This window comes from Taeniopygia guttata, chromosome Z (assembly GCF_048771995.1).
Source record: "Taeniopygia guttata chromosome Z, bTaeGut7.mat, whole genome shotgun sequence".
NCBI classification, from domain to species: domain Eukaryota; kingdom Metazoa; phylum Chordata; class Aves; order Passeriformes; family Estrildidae; genus Taeniopygia; species Taeniopygia guttata.
This window is the reverse complement of record NC_133063.1, coordinates 77393449-77409248: the sequence shown is the minus strand read 5'-3', so window position 1 is coordinate 77409248 and position 15800 is coordinate 77393449. Positions and strand designations below refer to the sequence as shown.

The following is a 15800-nucleotide window of genomic DNA, read 5'->3' as shown; positions in this document are numbered from 1 at the left end:
AGCCATCACAGCATCAGGGGATTTTGTTTGCTGGGAAGGATTTCAGTCCCAAGATGTATCAATGCACTGAACACTAAAAAGAATTTGCTCTACTACAACTGGTGAAATTATTGTCTGAATTATTTGGCCTGATGAAGGAGGAGGGAGAATATAAATGCCAATAGCCACTTTCTGAACTCCTCCTCCACTCCAAGACCACCAGGAACACTTGCTCAGTTTCCCACTCCTTCTGAGTTGTGGCTCAATTTGTGCACAGGTAAGAATTCCTTAGGGTGCCCACACGCCTAAATAACTTGTTCACTCCAAATAAAATGTGGGTGTGACTTGGGGACAGTGTCAGGAGTGACATGCAGGCTCACCTCCAGCACCATCACCTTGACATCTGAGATGCGCTTCCACACAGATGTATTTCCTCACAGCATTCTTTTCTTAACAGATGTCCCTGGAGGTGACACCTGTGGGCACATGTGGGCAGAACAGAGGGAAGACAGCTTAATGATTTCATACCATTATTTATCTTTCCCTGATTAACACTAATTATGCTGAAATTAGTTACACGAAATGGAAAGTCCAAGCTTTGTGCATTTACTCACCCTTGTGGTCCAGGACCCACATCCTTAATCCATCTGTAACTGAGTCCCATATTTGAAGAGGTGTAAAACACCACCCTGTTTGATCATTAAGTCACAGACTTCCCAGGTATGCCTCCCTCAGTTATATAGAAGAACAAATGGAAATCTGGTAGAGATTTTTCATGCCCAGGTGCTCCTTCTCCTCACAAGGACCCACCTGCTGGGAGCCATTGATTTGGCAGCTCCTGTGAAAAGATGGACACAGACAGTGAGGGTGGAATCTGTCCTGATCCTTCATTCAGCAGTAACACAGGTATCTGCAGGTTAGTCATGCCAAGGTTTGAACCTCTGATTTCAGCCCTGCTCTCCAAAAGGCAAGTACAGAAAATCCTGCACCTGACATACAGTTTATTTGCCTCTTCCTCTCCAGCTCAAATGGCAAAAACACAGGACACAAAGATCATCACTCAGAGCACGACTGGCTAAATCCCATCCCCAAAAACAGCCTGTATGACTGCAGTCTTTTCCTCACCTGTAGGAATTAAAAGTCATGCATGAACATCCAGTCCAGAATGCCCTAGAGCTCAAAAGCCAGCACCACAGCAATCCTGTCAGGGGCTGCTCGCACTGGTTTTGGTCTGTGGTGGCCCAGTGCAACTGAGGAGCTGTGTCCAGCCTTGGTACCAAATTTCCTGCAAGCTAGCTTCCTCTTTGTGATCCATGGGTCCTGCTGGCACACAAAGACTGTGGAAAGAAATCATTCTGAAGGGAGAGACAATCTGCTCCAGGTAGAGCCCTGACAACTCCAGGAAAAGGGCAGTCTTTGCCAAAAGACCATTAGCTAGCCAACAGCACGTCTGCACTTGCAAACAAAGCAAAAGCTCACATCAAAAGTGCTTCCCAGCACTCAAGCCTGGCTAGATAATTCTGCAAGAGGAATTTTGGTGTAAGAAACTCCCCTCCAGCTCGAAGAATTAGACACTGTTAGAGCCATGCATTATTCAGCTCCGTTCTGTTCTGATGACTTGTTCAGCTCAGCGGCTGTATTGCAAAAGGTAAACAGGTTTCTACCCATAATCTTGTTGTCTCTGAGCAGCAATCCATCTGTCTCTCATTTATAGTATCATCTAGTGGTGTGTCTTCGTACCCAGGTAACACTCCCTTCAGATACTATTTTAATACTGCTGAAGACAGACGAAACCCCAGATTTGCCTAAGCAAATTTAAAAGAGCTATTTAAAGATAAAGATGCCGCAAAGCTCAAGCTAATACAGCAAAGATTTCTCAGGAGGGTTCCTAAACGGAGAAATTACTGAGAAAGAAAATAATTCACCAGAAAGCTCCACAAAATAAAATGAATTATAGCAGCTTCTAGTTAGGACAGTATCGTAAGGGATATATGCATATATAGAAATCTTGGCATTGTAAATTTCATTCCTAAGAGGCTTCCGTCTACTAGTGAAAGATTTAAGTTTGACTCTAGTCTTTGATAAAAATATCTAATGCTCAATTTAGAAACTTCTCAGGAGCCTGAAGCATGTGCTGTTTTTCAGCACACCCAGGACAGAAAGGTCCACAGCTCATGAGACAAATATGTTGGTAAACAGCTAATCGGGCAATAAAAGCCAGGTTACACGTTTTGGGAATCTGTGTACCATGGGTTGGTTTTGCAGTGCTGCAAACTGTGTTATGAAAATGCAGGTTATTTGCACTCTAAACAGATAATTACCCATGTCATTCAGGCAGAGTCCCTTGCACAAAGAAATGGCTATTGTTGAGATGAACCAGTTTTTCGAGTCTGACAAACAGATCAGCTCCTGAGGGTACATATATTGTCTTGTTAACTAACCCCTTGACAAAGAGGACCTACAGTTACAAAAACATGCTGTTCCCACTGGCCATTTTGGATTAAAAGTGAAAAGGCAGAAGCAAAACCTGACTTCAGAAACACGAGGAGACTCCAGAGTCTGGAGAAGCAGGCATGTGAAAGGATATTAAGGAAGAGAAAAGATCCTGGGCTGAATAAATAGGTCTGATCAAAGCCCAAATAACACTCAAGAGCAATGCCAGAAGTGAAGCAAGGTTAAGCGTATGCAGATGTTTCACTGCTCAGTCTCAATCTGTACATGACCTCTTGGACTATCTGACTCAGACAGTAAGTGTGTCTAAAAGGCTTTGGGATGCCTACTTGTTACAAGCCTGAAATAGTAAACAGTAAATCAAAACCTCATGCAAAGGCAGGGCCCCGGGAGAGAACAGGCTTAAGTGGTGTGGGTGCTTCCAGATGTCAGCCCTGGTCCGAAGGCAGCTGTAACTGAGCAAGGAGGTGATTGATTGCCTGTATGAAGAAAGGAGAAGGAAAAAGATAGTGTCTACAAGCTAGTGAAAGTGAGCAAAATTCCACAAAGCAGTACCCCAAGCCAGCTGCATCAAAAGGCAGTGGGACCATTTCTCAGCAAGAGGTGTCTTCAAAAGGACTACCATCTGAGGGACCACAGCCTGGCACGAGTGGGACACCCTGTTCTCAGCAATCCAGCATTCCCGGCACAGCATCTCCCCAGGAGCAGGACCACAGCACCCAGGGAAGTCCCCAAAAAGCACAGCATGCTCGCTCTCCTCCTTTTTCACCACTGTGACTTCCCTGAGAGCTGAGCCCGGTGCTCAGGCAGATCACTGAACATGACAACATCTTCTGGAAGATACCAAACTGATGAGGGAACCACAAAAGCCCTACCAAAAACTGAGCAATACAAACCTCTCTGGTGCTTCTTCATCCTGCCCTTCATCTGTCAAATGTAAGTCCTTAGATGCAGAGGACATCATATTGTCTCCATCTGTACAGCACCTCGCAGAGTAGAGTTAAATTTCAGTCACAGCCTCTGGCCAATCAAGTAAGGTAAGCATTTCATGTCAAATGACAAATCCATGAAATATCAATTACTATTTCCACAGAAATCTCATGGGGTCAGGTGGGAATACTTCAAAAGGACCATATGCATTCAGTTCTTCATGTTAATAACTCATTTACTGCAAACTTTCTTCATTTTAAAAATGTCAAGATGAATTGAAAAACCCCCAAGCATTTAGATGGGTCTTGTTACAGGGAACAGCTTGTGAGATAATACACAAATACAGAAACTGACCAAGACAATAAAAAGGCAATATCAACTCATGTCAAACTTCAACTGTCACAAAATCACTCCATTTTTAGAAGATGGGTACCCATAACTTATTCAAAATATAAGTCACTTCAAAAGACCTTGAGTATCTTTTGGCTAAGATCCCCTGATACCTGAAGTCTCTCCTGAAAGTATTTTAGACCTCTCATTTTTAGGTCTTCCAGTGCACTAGCATTAAGGAGAAAACCTGAAGCATTTTTCTATTAATATCAAAACTCAGGGTTATTTTTGCTTATAAAAAAATATTTTTGGAAACCTTCATGCAACAGTCAGGACAGATCATTACCTGTAAGCATTTAGCTGCAGCTTGTTCTAAGTACACACCAAGGACAAACATCTCTCAATATTTACCAACCAAATTGTCTTGTCATCAAAAGTTGCAGAAACCTGCAAGAAAGTGAAGCTGAGGACACAATTTCTGAAGAAACAGGGTTGGGAAACATAGAGAGGTACATTTTATCATTTAGGAAAAATTAGAAGGGTAGAATTGGTGCACTGTAGAAATGCTTGTGGAAGGAGTAGATGAGAATCTCTCCAAGAGGGGACTCTACCACGTCATTACAGGAAGGTAATTTTCCAAAAAAAGCTTTTCCAAAAGTTTCTCTCTCCATCAGACATTTCTTAATCAAATCCAAGCCTAAAATCATGGGGCAGGACTGCCTGACCAATTTGATGAAAGAGTGCAAGCTAAATAACACTACAGCATTCAAGAGGCTGTAAGAGTGAGGCTTGAGTTTTTCTAGACTTCAGAAATATGAGAACTAGGCAGGGGGGGAAATAACAAAATTCTTTCTTTGAACTGTCTTAATCCAAAACACACTGGTGTTCTAAGAAGGCTTCACAAAAAAAAAAAACACCACCAAAAAAACCCCCAAAAAAACAACCAAAAAACCCCCCAAAAACCAAAAAAAAAACAAACAAAAAAAACCACAAAAAAAAAAAAAACACCAACAAACCTGATGCAGCTTAAGTCAAGCCAAATGCAGCAAGAGAAGCCACTGAGATGGATGTCAAGGTCTACCCATCTAACACCTCTCATGAGGAGAAAAAAAAAATTATTATGGGGGTTTTTTTCATCTTAGAGAGAATTATTATTCCAAATTGCAATGATAAAAAACTTGCTGTCATTTCATGTAGTAAGAAGCAGGCTTGTACAATTCAGCTGTGATCAGATCCACTTCCAAGTGCCTATTGGAGAAAAAAAAAATATACAGAGAAGATTGTTGTACTCACAGAAAGACAAGAGAGAAAGTAAAACAATCATCCATGTGTATAAAATACAGCACATGTAATTTATATATAAACAGTATTTATATATCTAGAAGTTACTAAGCATCATTGCCTAAAAAAAATGTCTAAAGTATCTAAATGCAAAGTGTCTAAACTGCAGAAAGACAAGGTTTTCCTAATGTCTAATTCTTAAATAAAGCAGTTCAGAACATCATCGGGGTAGAATTTCTTCTCTCACCAAGGCTGTGTATTAAATTCTTCACCGAAAAAGGAATTTTTATGGAAGGCTAAAGCTTCCTGTAACATTTATCCTTCATAGTGTGGCTTCTCAAATAATTTCTGGGCTTTTTCTCCTGTGCTGTTATAAATCTTTATCTTCATGGTCACACTTTTACAAAACCCGTGTCTTCTGCTGACACAAAGGCAGCAGTTAGTCCTCAGTCCCACCACACAGGTTAGCTAAACACAAATCCCAAATTAAAACAGCACTGGGTGTGGGCATAACATCCAGAAAGCAAAGAGACATGGAGCTGAGGATGTTTCATGCAGCACCACAAAAACTGGCACCACTCCCCATCGTGCCAGCTAAACCCAAAACAGCTGCCTTGCAGCCTGGGAGCCACTTTCCTCTCACATTCCACAAAACAGGTATTTGCTCACCTGCAGGGTGAGAGGGGAAGACTGGCAAAAAAACAAATACTGGGGGCTGGGACTCTCCAGCCACAGCATAACACTCCAGCCCAGAGTCACCAGGCACAGACCTGGGGAAAGGTGATGCCTCTGAGTTCCCAGCCAGAAAACAGGTATAAATGGCATCACCACATCAACTGCAGTGACTGGGGATTTGGTTGTCGTGCAAAATGAGTGCAGCTGGCATGCTGAGGTGTCAGACAGGGCTGTAACAGAGCAGCAACCAAGAGCAGAGTGTAAAATACAGCAAGAAACTCACATGCAGCTTCATCTCGTGCTCTCTTTGGTCGCTCTTTGAAGATGGGTAGAATTTTTTAAACCACTTTGGCAGACAGAACTAGCATCGCTGGTCAGGCATGTGACATCTGACAAGACCTCACCACTCCAGGAAGACACAGCTACCCCAGTCCTGCACGCCTTAGCCAGCACCACAGAGCAGCCCGTGGGACAACACACCTGCAGTGAGAAGTGGTGGAGGAACCAGGCCACAGAGGCATTTCTTTGGTCACCTGAACGGAGGAGCAGTGCAGAAACCAGCTCTGCATGTTTTCAGAAGGTGAGGGGAAAGAATCATTTGTGTTTTAAAGCTGACCTTGCTTTCCCCCCCCCCACCCCCCCCATTTTTCCTCACACATTCAGCTCTAGCATCAGTGCAGTGACCTTTTTAGTGTCCCCTCCTCCATTAGGTCAACTTTGTGTACAGCCTAGTGCCAGTTCCATTAACTAGAGGCTTCACATCTTGGACATTCTCCCTTCCTGAACCCAGGTAACGGATTTCCAAGTCTAAACACACTGTGCCATCACCATGGAAGGTTTCCAGAGGCAAGACAAGAAGCATGTTGTGGTAAAAGGGCTACATGCAAGACAAAGTAGCAACAGGATCTGTCACTCACCAAAAATTCAACAGAATATTAAAACTACAAGGGTTGGATTTAAGGGTGCTATGCCTCAAACACGCTGGTCTAAATATTAGCACAAGCACATTTAAAAAATTATGGTTTAGACAAAATACTTGTGCACAAATATACAACACACTGGAGAAAAGAGCCAACAGGGACCCCACACAGCTGGGGCAGGACCAGCAGGCACCCCTGCACCAGCAGGGGCACTGAGGAAGGTTTAGTAGGTCCCTCTTGAGCCACTGAGCCTGGTGAGAGAGATACCAACAAACTGACAGGGACATGGGGATGTCACTAAGACAGCGGGGCAGGAGCAGCAATTCTCCAGTGACCACAAAGGAAGTCACTGTGCAGATTTTGGGGTTCAGTTGCTCACTTCTGCAGGCAGCACTTATTTTTGAAATTGCTTATTTCTTGGTTTTGAAGGAGATTTGGTATAAAAACCTTCTTCCCTGCTTCTATCTCAGATACCTGTTCCACACAGAGCTTTACTAGAGCTTGGAATGAGGGGAGGAGGATAGGCTGAGGAAGTGGGGAGAGCACAGGAAGGTGAGTGATTGTCCTGTGGGTGTGACTGACTACCAAGGTAAACATATGGGATATGCTGGGCTCTCATATATAGCTAGAATGTTCATGTACAGCATACAAAGCTACCATTATCCTTTCAGAAGCACAAGAAAAAGAAAGGACAAGTGATTTTTACACAAAGTCCAATATTGGAGCAATGTCTCAGATTGTCAGGGAAAAAGCTATCATTTCTGTTCCATAATAATTTGAAAATTCTTTCCAATTAATGTCAATTATCAGCAAAGGCAAATATGAAACAAAAAAGCAAACTCAACAAAACCCAAATCGTTCCTCTGTGCCACAGAAGTCTTAATTCAGAGCAAAATTAGCCCCTCTCTGTCTAATAGTTGTTGTGAAAGTGGAATCATTGCACCCTACATGGAACTGGAATTGATGACAAACCTCACAGTCACTTGTATTGCTTATTTTTCCTGCTGTAGGAGATTTCTGAACAGCTTCACTACAGTGCAGGTCAGAAGGTGACTCACTGGGCCAATGGCCAAGGAAGGAAATATTGCTTCTCAACAGGTTACATTCCTAAAATTCACCAATTTCAAGCAGTTTCCCCTCTGTATTTTAAAAAATTGGGTTTCTGCTCCAAGGAACTGAAGAACAAGACAAAGAGTCTTCTCTATCAATCTGTAAAAATCACCACCAGCAGAAGATTTTTCACATTTTGTTTAACCCTGAGCTTCTTTTAAATCAACAAGTCACTCTGGAAAGATCCTGGTTATGACCCAGTTTCTACAAACAGCCCAGCAGCCTGGGCTGATCTAGGTTGAATGCCAAGGGGGGCATTGTTTTAAGAGTAAAAGGACACAGAGCCAGCCGTGAGTCATGTCACGCACAGCACCACAGAGGCTGCACAAACAAGTTGACGGCAAACAGGTGGTGGGTAAGAGGTGCTGCGATCTGCCTCCTTCAGCAGCACCAAAGACCTGCAGGTAAAGGAGGAGGGGGCACCTACCAGGGTTGCTACAAAGTCAGCTTTACTGCTGCTGTCTTTATGACAACAATATAAAGTAACTCCCACAACACAGTGAAGATAAGCTCTTTAAAGAAAATATAAAAGCATTAGCTTGGCAATTCATCCGAACCTCATCATGCACCGTAGACATTTTTGAAGTTTAACAAAGAAAAGCACATCATTAAAGAATACTGCTCCATCACCATTCTTATGCAAATCCTTTCAGATAGTTGGGTGGAAAATTCCATCTAACACGCAGTGAGAAATAAATGTTGCAGGGTGGAAATTTCAGCTATACCAAGTGCATCTATCACTTGTATAATCCAAACTACTGTATGTGCCCTGACTACAGAATTAGTATTGATCCATTCACCATGTAAACATCAAGTACTTTCTATTATTACTTGAAATAGCATGCTATCACAATTTCTATTTCCTCCCTCTATCTTAAATAGAAGTATTGCACATTAGCTCTTCCCTTCATGTACTTTTTTTGCGCAGCTATCTAACTACAGTGTTCAAGGCTGTGCTGGGTTTCCTGCAGACATCTGCAGTATTACCATCAAAGTACTTTATTTTCAAGTCATCTCTGATGGAAGGCAATACAACTCTCATTTACACTGAAACCTGTTACTGTGGCTTCTCTTGGTGAAACACACAGAGGCCTTTGTTTTAAGATCTCTGTTGTGACTACAACTGTGAACAACAACATCAAGCAGCTTCCCCAAATGTTGCTCACACACCTCTCAGGAGTATCACTAAGATAAGAGTGGACTGCAAGAATCTGAACAGCTATGTCATCTGAGCACATACAAGTGGCAGGGAAAAAAAAAATCGTGATTTCCATCTCATTAGTCTCAACAAAAATAAGCTGCTGTGGCTTAAATGCAACTTTGGGAAGTGCTAGCAGATGCTTAGAAGCATAACGTGTTTCACCTGTTAGAACCTCACTTTTTCTCTGAGCACAGTGAAAACCATAAAATGGAAAACATAAGGGCTTTGTCTCCAGGAAAGCTCTCAAATTTTAGACTGAGAGTTGGTCCTGAGATGTCAGCAAGACACCCCAGACCCTGAGTGCTGAAGTGCCAAAGCTCAGACTCAGAACAGCTCAAAGTGTGAGAGGGGCAGGGAAGGAGGGACAGCAGCCCCCAGGGAGTGAAGGCAATGAGGGTGGAGCAGTTTGTGCACCAGGGGCTAGAGGTGAGCTAGGTGGTCACCCCGCTAGGGAAGGAGCCCAACTGTGGTATCCACTCGGCAGGGAACCCTCTGCACCCACCAGAAAGGATGTAGTGACCCAGAGGGAACTGCCATGAAAACATACAGCCACCCAGGCTTGGGCTGCAGGGAGTGCCAGAGCCTGGCACAAGTGGCACGGCAGGAGGGACAACAGCAGGGCCAGGGGGATGATCTCTCTCCTGCTGGCAGAGCTTCGGGAGGAAGCTGGAAGGGGAAGAAGTATCAGGGACTCAAAGGAGAGATTTGACTTGGTGGAGCCACTCTTTACCATCCCTGAGGCAAATGCACAGCTGGCTGCACCACAAGGAACAGAGGATCTCCTATTCTCTCACCAGCAGGAGGATGATGCCCTGTGAAGGCTGACCTAGAACAGAGGTTAGAAGGAATTAAAGAATAAAGTAGGGATTTATTAAAAGGCCTCAGTGGATCCACCTTGAGCGCAGGAGCCCAGCCAGGGCCACACCCAGGATGAACCAAAATGGTCACAAAAATGGATGACCAGTCAGGGGGCCTCTCAGTTTGGTAAGTTCTGCTCCATTTACATACTGGAGTTAATTGTCCAATTCCAGCTTTAGCCCATGAATTTCCATCCTTGTTTTTCTCTCTTCATTCCGCAGTTGGATCGTGGAATGAAGAGAGATTTGGATCGTTTGTCCTTGGTCTCCAGCTAGAGAAGGAATTGTTTTGTCTGCCTGCTCTGTGAAGAGAGCTCGCCATCCCCAATATGAAGCCCAGACCCACACACCAAAGCAGTACAGAACCTGAAAAATGTAAAAGCCAAAACCTGAGGCATCAAGGAGACCAATGCAATGTGGGGGGGGTGGGGGGGGGGATGGAAACAGGTATCCTCTCAAGACAGCAGGTGAATCCCCTCACAGCCTCCTTCACCTTCCCAGATGCATTAATATTTCAGGAACAAGGCTCTGGAAATTGAGGATCAGGCAAACAACAGCCAGAAACCTCATCACCCTACCCCTGCACCACCACCCCAGACAAGAGAAAAAGAAGGGCAGGTCTGTCAGTGCCTGTCTTCTGAAAGGAACACGAGGCCCAAAATACTGGCCAGACCCATGCCAGCACACTGGGAACTTGCTGCCTTCCTGGATAAAGCAAGTCACTGGAAAACTCTCTAGTCTGGTGTGGTCCTCTGGTTATTTCCCACTTCTGGTTCTCCAGGACGGCAGAGATGAATTCCCAACAAGAAGCCTGAGGGCAATCGAGAGGGACCAAAGGTCCTGTGAGCACAAGTGGTTGTTCTCTATCCTGCCAGTTGTAGGGAAGCATGGAGAGAACAAGAAAATCCTGCAGGTGAATACCTGTCTCTCAGCCTAGTGTCACTGGCAGGACTTTGGTGTTTTTTGAGGACAGTTCTGCTTACTTGACACACACTGCTGACAGAGTACACCTGCTCAAAGGGTGTTGAGTCCCCCACCCTCATTCTCGTGGGGAATCTGCTTCTCTGCTCTCTGCCTGCCACCTGTGATGACAGCACAACCCCACAAAGCATCCACAGCAGGTGAGCTTCTCACCTACCACACAGCTGTGCTGTGGGCCACCAAAACATGCTCACTTTTTGTCTCCATAAGTGCAAAAATATAATAATCTAATAAAGCACACTATCTGTAATGCCCAGAGAAGGCACTGGCAAGACTCTTTCTTTCCAGGACAACAGTGAATCTCCCAGGTCTTTCCCTCACAAGGCAGCACACCAAAGCCTCCAGCCTCAGGGGTCAGGACAGTGCCTCTTCACTGAATTCAGTGCAGGTCACCCGATACCACAGCACACCAGAATGTCAGCTGCAACGAAAATTCCAGGAGCTCTGAGCCCAGGAAACATCTGGCCAGTCTCAAACCATGTAGGAGGGATGGCAGACAGCAAAGGGTAGACAGGCCCGAGGCAGAGGAGGGGAAGGAGGAGGAGGAGGGGAGGACGTAGGGTCTGTAGGTGTTCATGCACCTCCCATTACAGACTCATTTCCCTCCACAGACCTGAAGACCCTCCTTCAGACCTTCAGAGTCCCATGTGGAAAACAAAAGAGACAGATGGTAAAAGAATAATCAGACTTGTGCTGTAATGACTTACATCAGCAGATAAACTGACCACTGGGTGTTGAAGTGCTGGAGGGCAATTTTGCCAGCCCCACCCTGCTCCCACCAAAAGAAGGTAATACGAAAGCTCTGTTTCTGAGAAAAACATGTCAGCATTGGTCCTGGGCACGTTTCTTATTGTTCATAAAACATCGTGCAGGTCTGTGGTCCCAAGCAACTGCTGACAGACATCTGCTGAGTGGGATCCTTTGGGTAAGACTCAAGGAAGAGAGAAGTTTCTCTCCTCGGAAAATCAAGTAAACCAGGTGCCTGGGATGCACCAGGGATTATCTGACAAAAACCTACACAGGGAGACAGAAGGCTGCCTCCAGGTTCTGTCACACAGAGAAGTGTTCAACAGAAGCATTCTTCTTCAGCTCCCACCTTCTCAAACTATATCTCAAACCCAACACAAACAAGAGGTCCTCCAGCAGTTTCTCCAGGCTCTGTCTGAGCTCTCCTCCTCTCGGGAATTTCAGATGTAAGCACAAATGCCAGTACTGTATGCCTTGTCATCCAGACTTAGCTGTGGGGCTGCTACAGCAAGCAGTGACCAAAGTCACCAGAAAGGAGTTGCTGACAGACCCTGAAAACAAAACTGACAGCCCAGCAGTAGCACTCAGGGAGATGAGTAGCTCCATTGCTCTAAAAAAGAGGGTGGAATTGTCATGTACCATGAAGTTCACTCGTAAGGGGGAAAATAACTCCCCGTGAGCTGCCTGAAAATCTTCGGAAAGGTGATCAGAAATGACTGTGTCATGAATACATCATGGAAGGAGCTGGAAATGAAGGGGGGAGAAACAGAAGTCTAAGAGAGGTGCAGGAGGTAAATAAATGCATCATTAACTCAGTAGATCAAAATGGAGCTGCTTTTCACTGTCACTGGTACCAAGGATATACTGTAGAAAGTCAGCATACCATTACTAGCTGGGTCACCCATTTATCCCTCTGTCACATCTTCCATCTGTAATTATCACCCCAAGATGTTCTTGAATATCACCTCTGTGTCCCTTGCCTGATCTGTTCTTTGCCAGACCATCAGCATTCCTCAGTTCCTCAAGACACATTTCAGTCACATGAACCTAAGTAGCAGAGACCTATGGACCAACCCTTGAAATTAGGTTTGTCTGTTTACTTATTTAAAGTAGTGTTATTAAACATGCTGAAGTGTTCTTGTGTTCTTTTCTTTTCTTTTTTAATTAAGCAATGCAAAAATAAAAAGAAAAAAGGGAGAAACTGCGCTATCAGAATGACTCAATAAGTCTTGTTGTTATTCTCACACAACTGCTAATTATAAGGTCATAAACCAATTTTCCTCCTACTTAGCCTAAAATAGTCAAGTCTTACACATAACCAGGTTCATAAGAAGCGAGTAATGCTTTATCACTTTCTTGGCAGCCCATCACTATCACTATCTGTGGCATGAACCCAGAATACTCCTGAAAAAGGTTAGGAGAGGAACACTTGCTAATATGCCAACAACATTTCCTTATATTATGGCTAGAGACTTTAAAAACTAAAAGGCAAATCTTCTCTCCATGACACTTAGGAATGTGGTCTGTGGTACTAAATGTAATTTCTATTAAAAAAAAAAATAAATTAGAAGCCCAGCAGCCAACTTGTCACCATTTCGGCCAGAACCTCCAGCCTTCAGTGTAGCCCGCTCACTTTGCCTCTCAGGAGTGGTGGGGAAATTCACTCATGCATCAGATGAGCCATTCTGGCAGACCATCTTCTAGGAAACCTGGAGCCTGGGCTGTCCCACTGTGTCTCCTTTATCTTCCATGCTACAGTGCAACCAGAACATCTAGGTCACCTTAGACAGTGACCTTCACCAGCACAACCAACCATGTGCAGGACTGGCACTGACACCTACGCCTCAAAGTACACCTACTTTGGTCAGAACACCTACTTCTCAAAGCCAAAGCACTTTCTGCATTCCCTACACAGGTCTCCCAGACGAGTGCACTGGCCACTACTGTACTGAATAAAAGGATCTGGGCTGCAGCAGAGCAACATCCCGCTCCAGCTACTGTGCTGACTTCAAAAGGGTGCTTTCTGTTTGCTCACTTCAAAGCAACCACAAGCATTTCTTCTTGGGTAAAGGGTTTTCAAAGTGCTTGAGTCCATCGCCAGCACTCCAGAGAGTAGGAGAGACTGCAACAACCGCCTGCATTTGCAAGCTTCCAGAGGGGTGCCTTTAGGGTGTTCCTCCATCAGTATCCAACTTCCTTAGGGCAGCCATTCCTTGTTACGTGCTGGAACCAAGTGGTTTGGCTGTAGGCCCTGAATCAGAACAGTCAGACACACAGAAGCTCATTAATTTTGCCACCAAATTTAAAGCAGCCCTTGCGTTCTCTGTTGGTTTCCATGCTGGTGCAAATCCCTGCTTGGATCCTGCTTCATCTGGTAGTCAGGTGCAGAGTGCAGGGTGCTGATAGGAAACAGTCACTTCTGTCTTTGGCTTTAATTGTGTTGGCACCCTCAGCTGTGCTCGCCCCTCCCTTCTTCTGCCAGCTCCATGCACAGATCTCTGCATCTGAGCTCCGCAGATGTGAACTCCAGATGCACAGCCATCCCACTGGCAAAATGCAGTTCAGCCCCACCAATCACCCCGCCCCTCTTGATCACTACTGCAGTGTCAATTAGAGTGAATTTTCTGTAGGGGTAGTTTCTGTCATGCAGAGGTTTTGTGCATGTGTATCTACACAAAGGCTTCCCTCAGTGAAACCTCCATGAGATTTTTCAGGAGCCTGCATCTGCTCTAAAAACCAGGAGGAAGTGTAGAGGCAATGAGTTGGGGAGCTCCTTTCCATACACCAGGACTGAGGCATGTACACAAGTCAGTTTATTTGGCACAAGTCAGAGAGAATCTGCAAAACTTTAGTAGCCCAAGCTCTGGAATCTGAGTAACAGACCTCCATAAAGACCTGGAGCCCAAACCCTCAAAGGTATCCAGGTCTCTGAGTTCCTTTGGTTCCAGCACCATTTATTTTCTGGATCTGACCTAGAAAACTTCAACTGCAAAAGCAAAGCAGTTGCTTTGCTCCTGACTGTTTTCTCCAGGGAATTCATAAAGTGTACAGAACCAGCTTCCACAGAAGCATGGCAGAAGATGGTCTTTAAGAACCCTACAAGAAACTATGGGGTGGGGGGTGGGGGGGGGGAGCTATTTGAAAAGAATAGTTTTCTTTCTGTGTAGGAGAAACGCAAGTTTTTTTTCATTGATGCCTATGCTTCTGTCTAAATGAATCCCACATAGACAGTTAGTTGGATCCTATGAAACAAGAAGGCTACACTTGGCACCTGCTGTGTTACAGATTGTGCCTGTGAAATTGAATTTACAAGGACAAGACCAGAGAGAATGGCAAAAAACAAGGAGCTGTTGAGAATGATGTATTTGCCTGAACTATATTAATAGTTTGTCATTAAGGATAAGTAAGACTGCCATGCACTTAGCAGTGAAGATCTCCTTCCATAAGTCTTCAGCGTGGGACCTTAGCTATTTACAAAATCAGCTTTTTGGGGGAATGACTCTATCCTACATTGCCAGTGCATGAGAAACAAAACCCAGCTGACTTGCAAGTACAACTGTTGTATATGTTTTTATTAGACAATGCCACTGAAAAGGTTGCACTGTGGGTGACAGGTGGCATTACCCATGTAACTTCCCTCTGCAGAACTGAAACCCAGCCATATTGCTAATTCACAAATTTAAAAATACCACATCCCTAAACAAAGGAAGTATGGAGATTGTTGGACAGCTGCCCAATGTTTGGGCTCATCTGGTGAGAGCAGAGGAGAAATCTCAGAAGGCCAAAGCTGTTTTCTTGGTTATCTGTCAGCAGGGGAAGAACTCTGGTGAAACCCAGCAAGAACACCCCTCCAGGGCGCACACAGTGTGTGTGTGCACTGAGAGTAGTGTCCAAATGCTTGCTTAACTCTGGCAGGTTTGGTGCCATGACCACTGCCCTGGGGAGCCTATTCCTGTGGCCAAACACCCTCTGGGGGAGGATCCTTCTCCTAATATCCAACCTGAACCTCTCTGATACAACTTCAGGCCAAAATTCTTTCCTGCTGCCATTTTACCCTTATCCTTCTCAGCTGTGAAGGAACTCAGTGGCAAGGGACTTGATAGTTTCTTCTCCATAAAAATATGCCAGTGAGCAGGACAGAATTGCCTACTAATGAAGAGACTTAGAATCACAGAATTATAGAACAGCCTGAGTTGGAAGAGGCCCACAAAGCCTATCAAGTCTAGCTCCTGGCCTTGCACAGGACTACCCCAAAAATTACACCATGAGAGTGTTGTCCAAAACCTTCTCATACTCAAGACACGCTTGATGCTGTGATCACATCCCTGGGGAGCCTGT

At 44.7% G+C, this 15800-nt stretch overlaps 1 long non-coding RNA gene across 5 annotated transcripts in view; it reads right to left on the bottom strand.

Annotated features, from left to right (window-relative positions):
• The window catches only part of LOC115491080 (uncharacterized), a 94140-nt gene extending 89560 nt beyond the window's left edge, over positions 1-4580 (bottom strand). For all 5 annotated transcript variants that reach the window (XR_012052815.1, XR_012052814.1, XR_012052813.1 and 2 more), the window contains exons 1-5: positions 4037-4580; positions 3327-3416; positions 2798-2909; positions 594-817; positions 360-455 (exon numbers count right to left, since the gene is read on the bottom strand). This is a non-coding gene — a long non-coding RNA (uncharacterized lncRNA). The remainder of the gene's footprint in view (positions 1-359; positions 456-593; positions 818-2797; positions 2910-3326; positions 3417-4036) is intronic.
• Positions 4581-15800: the final 11220 nt, after the last annotated feature.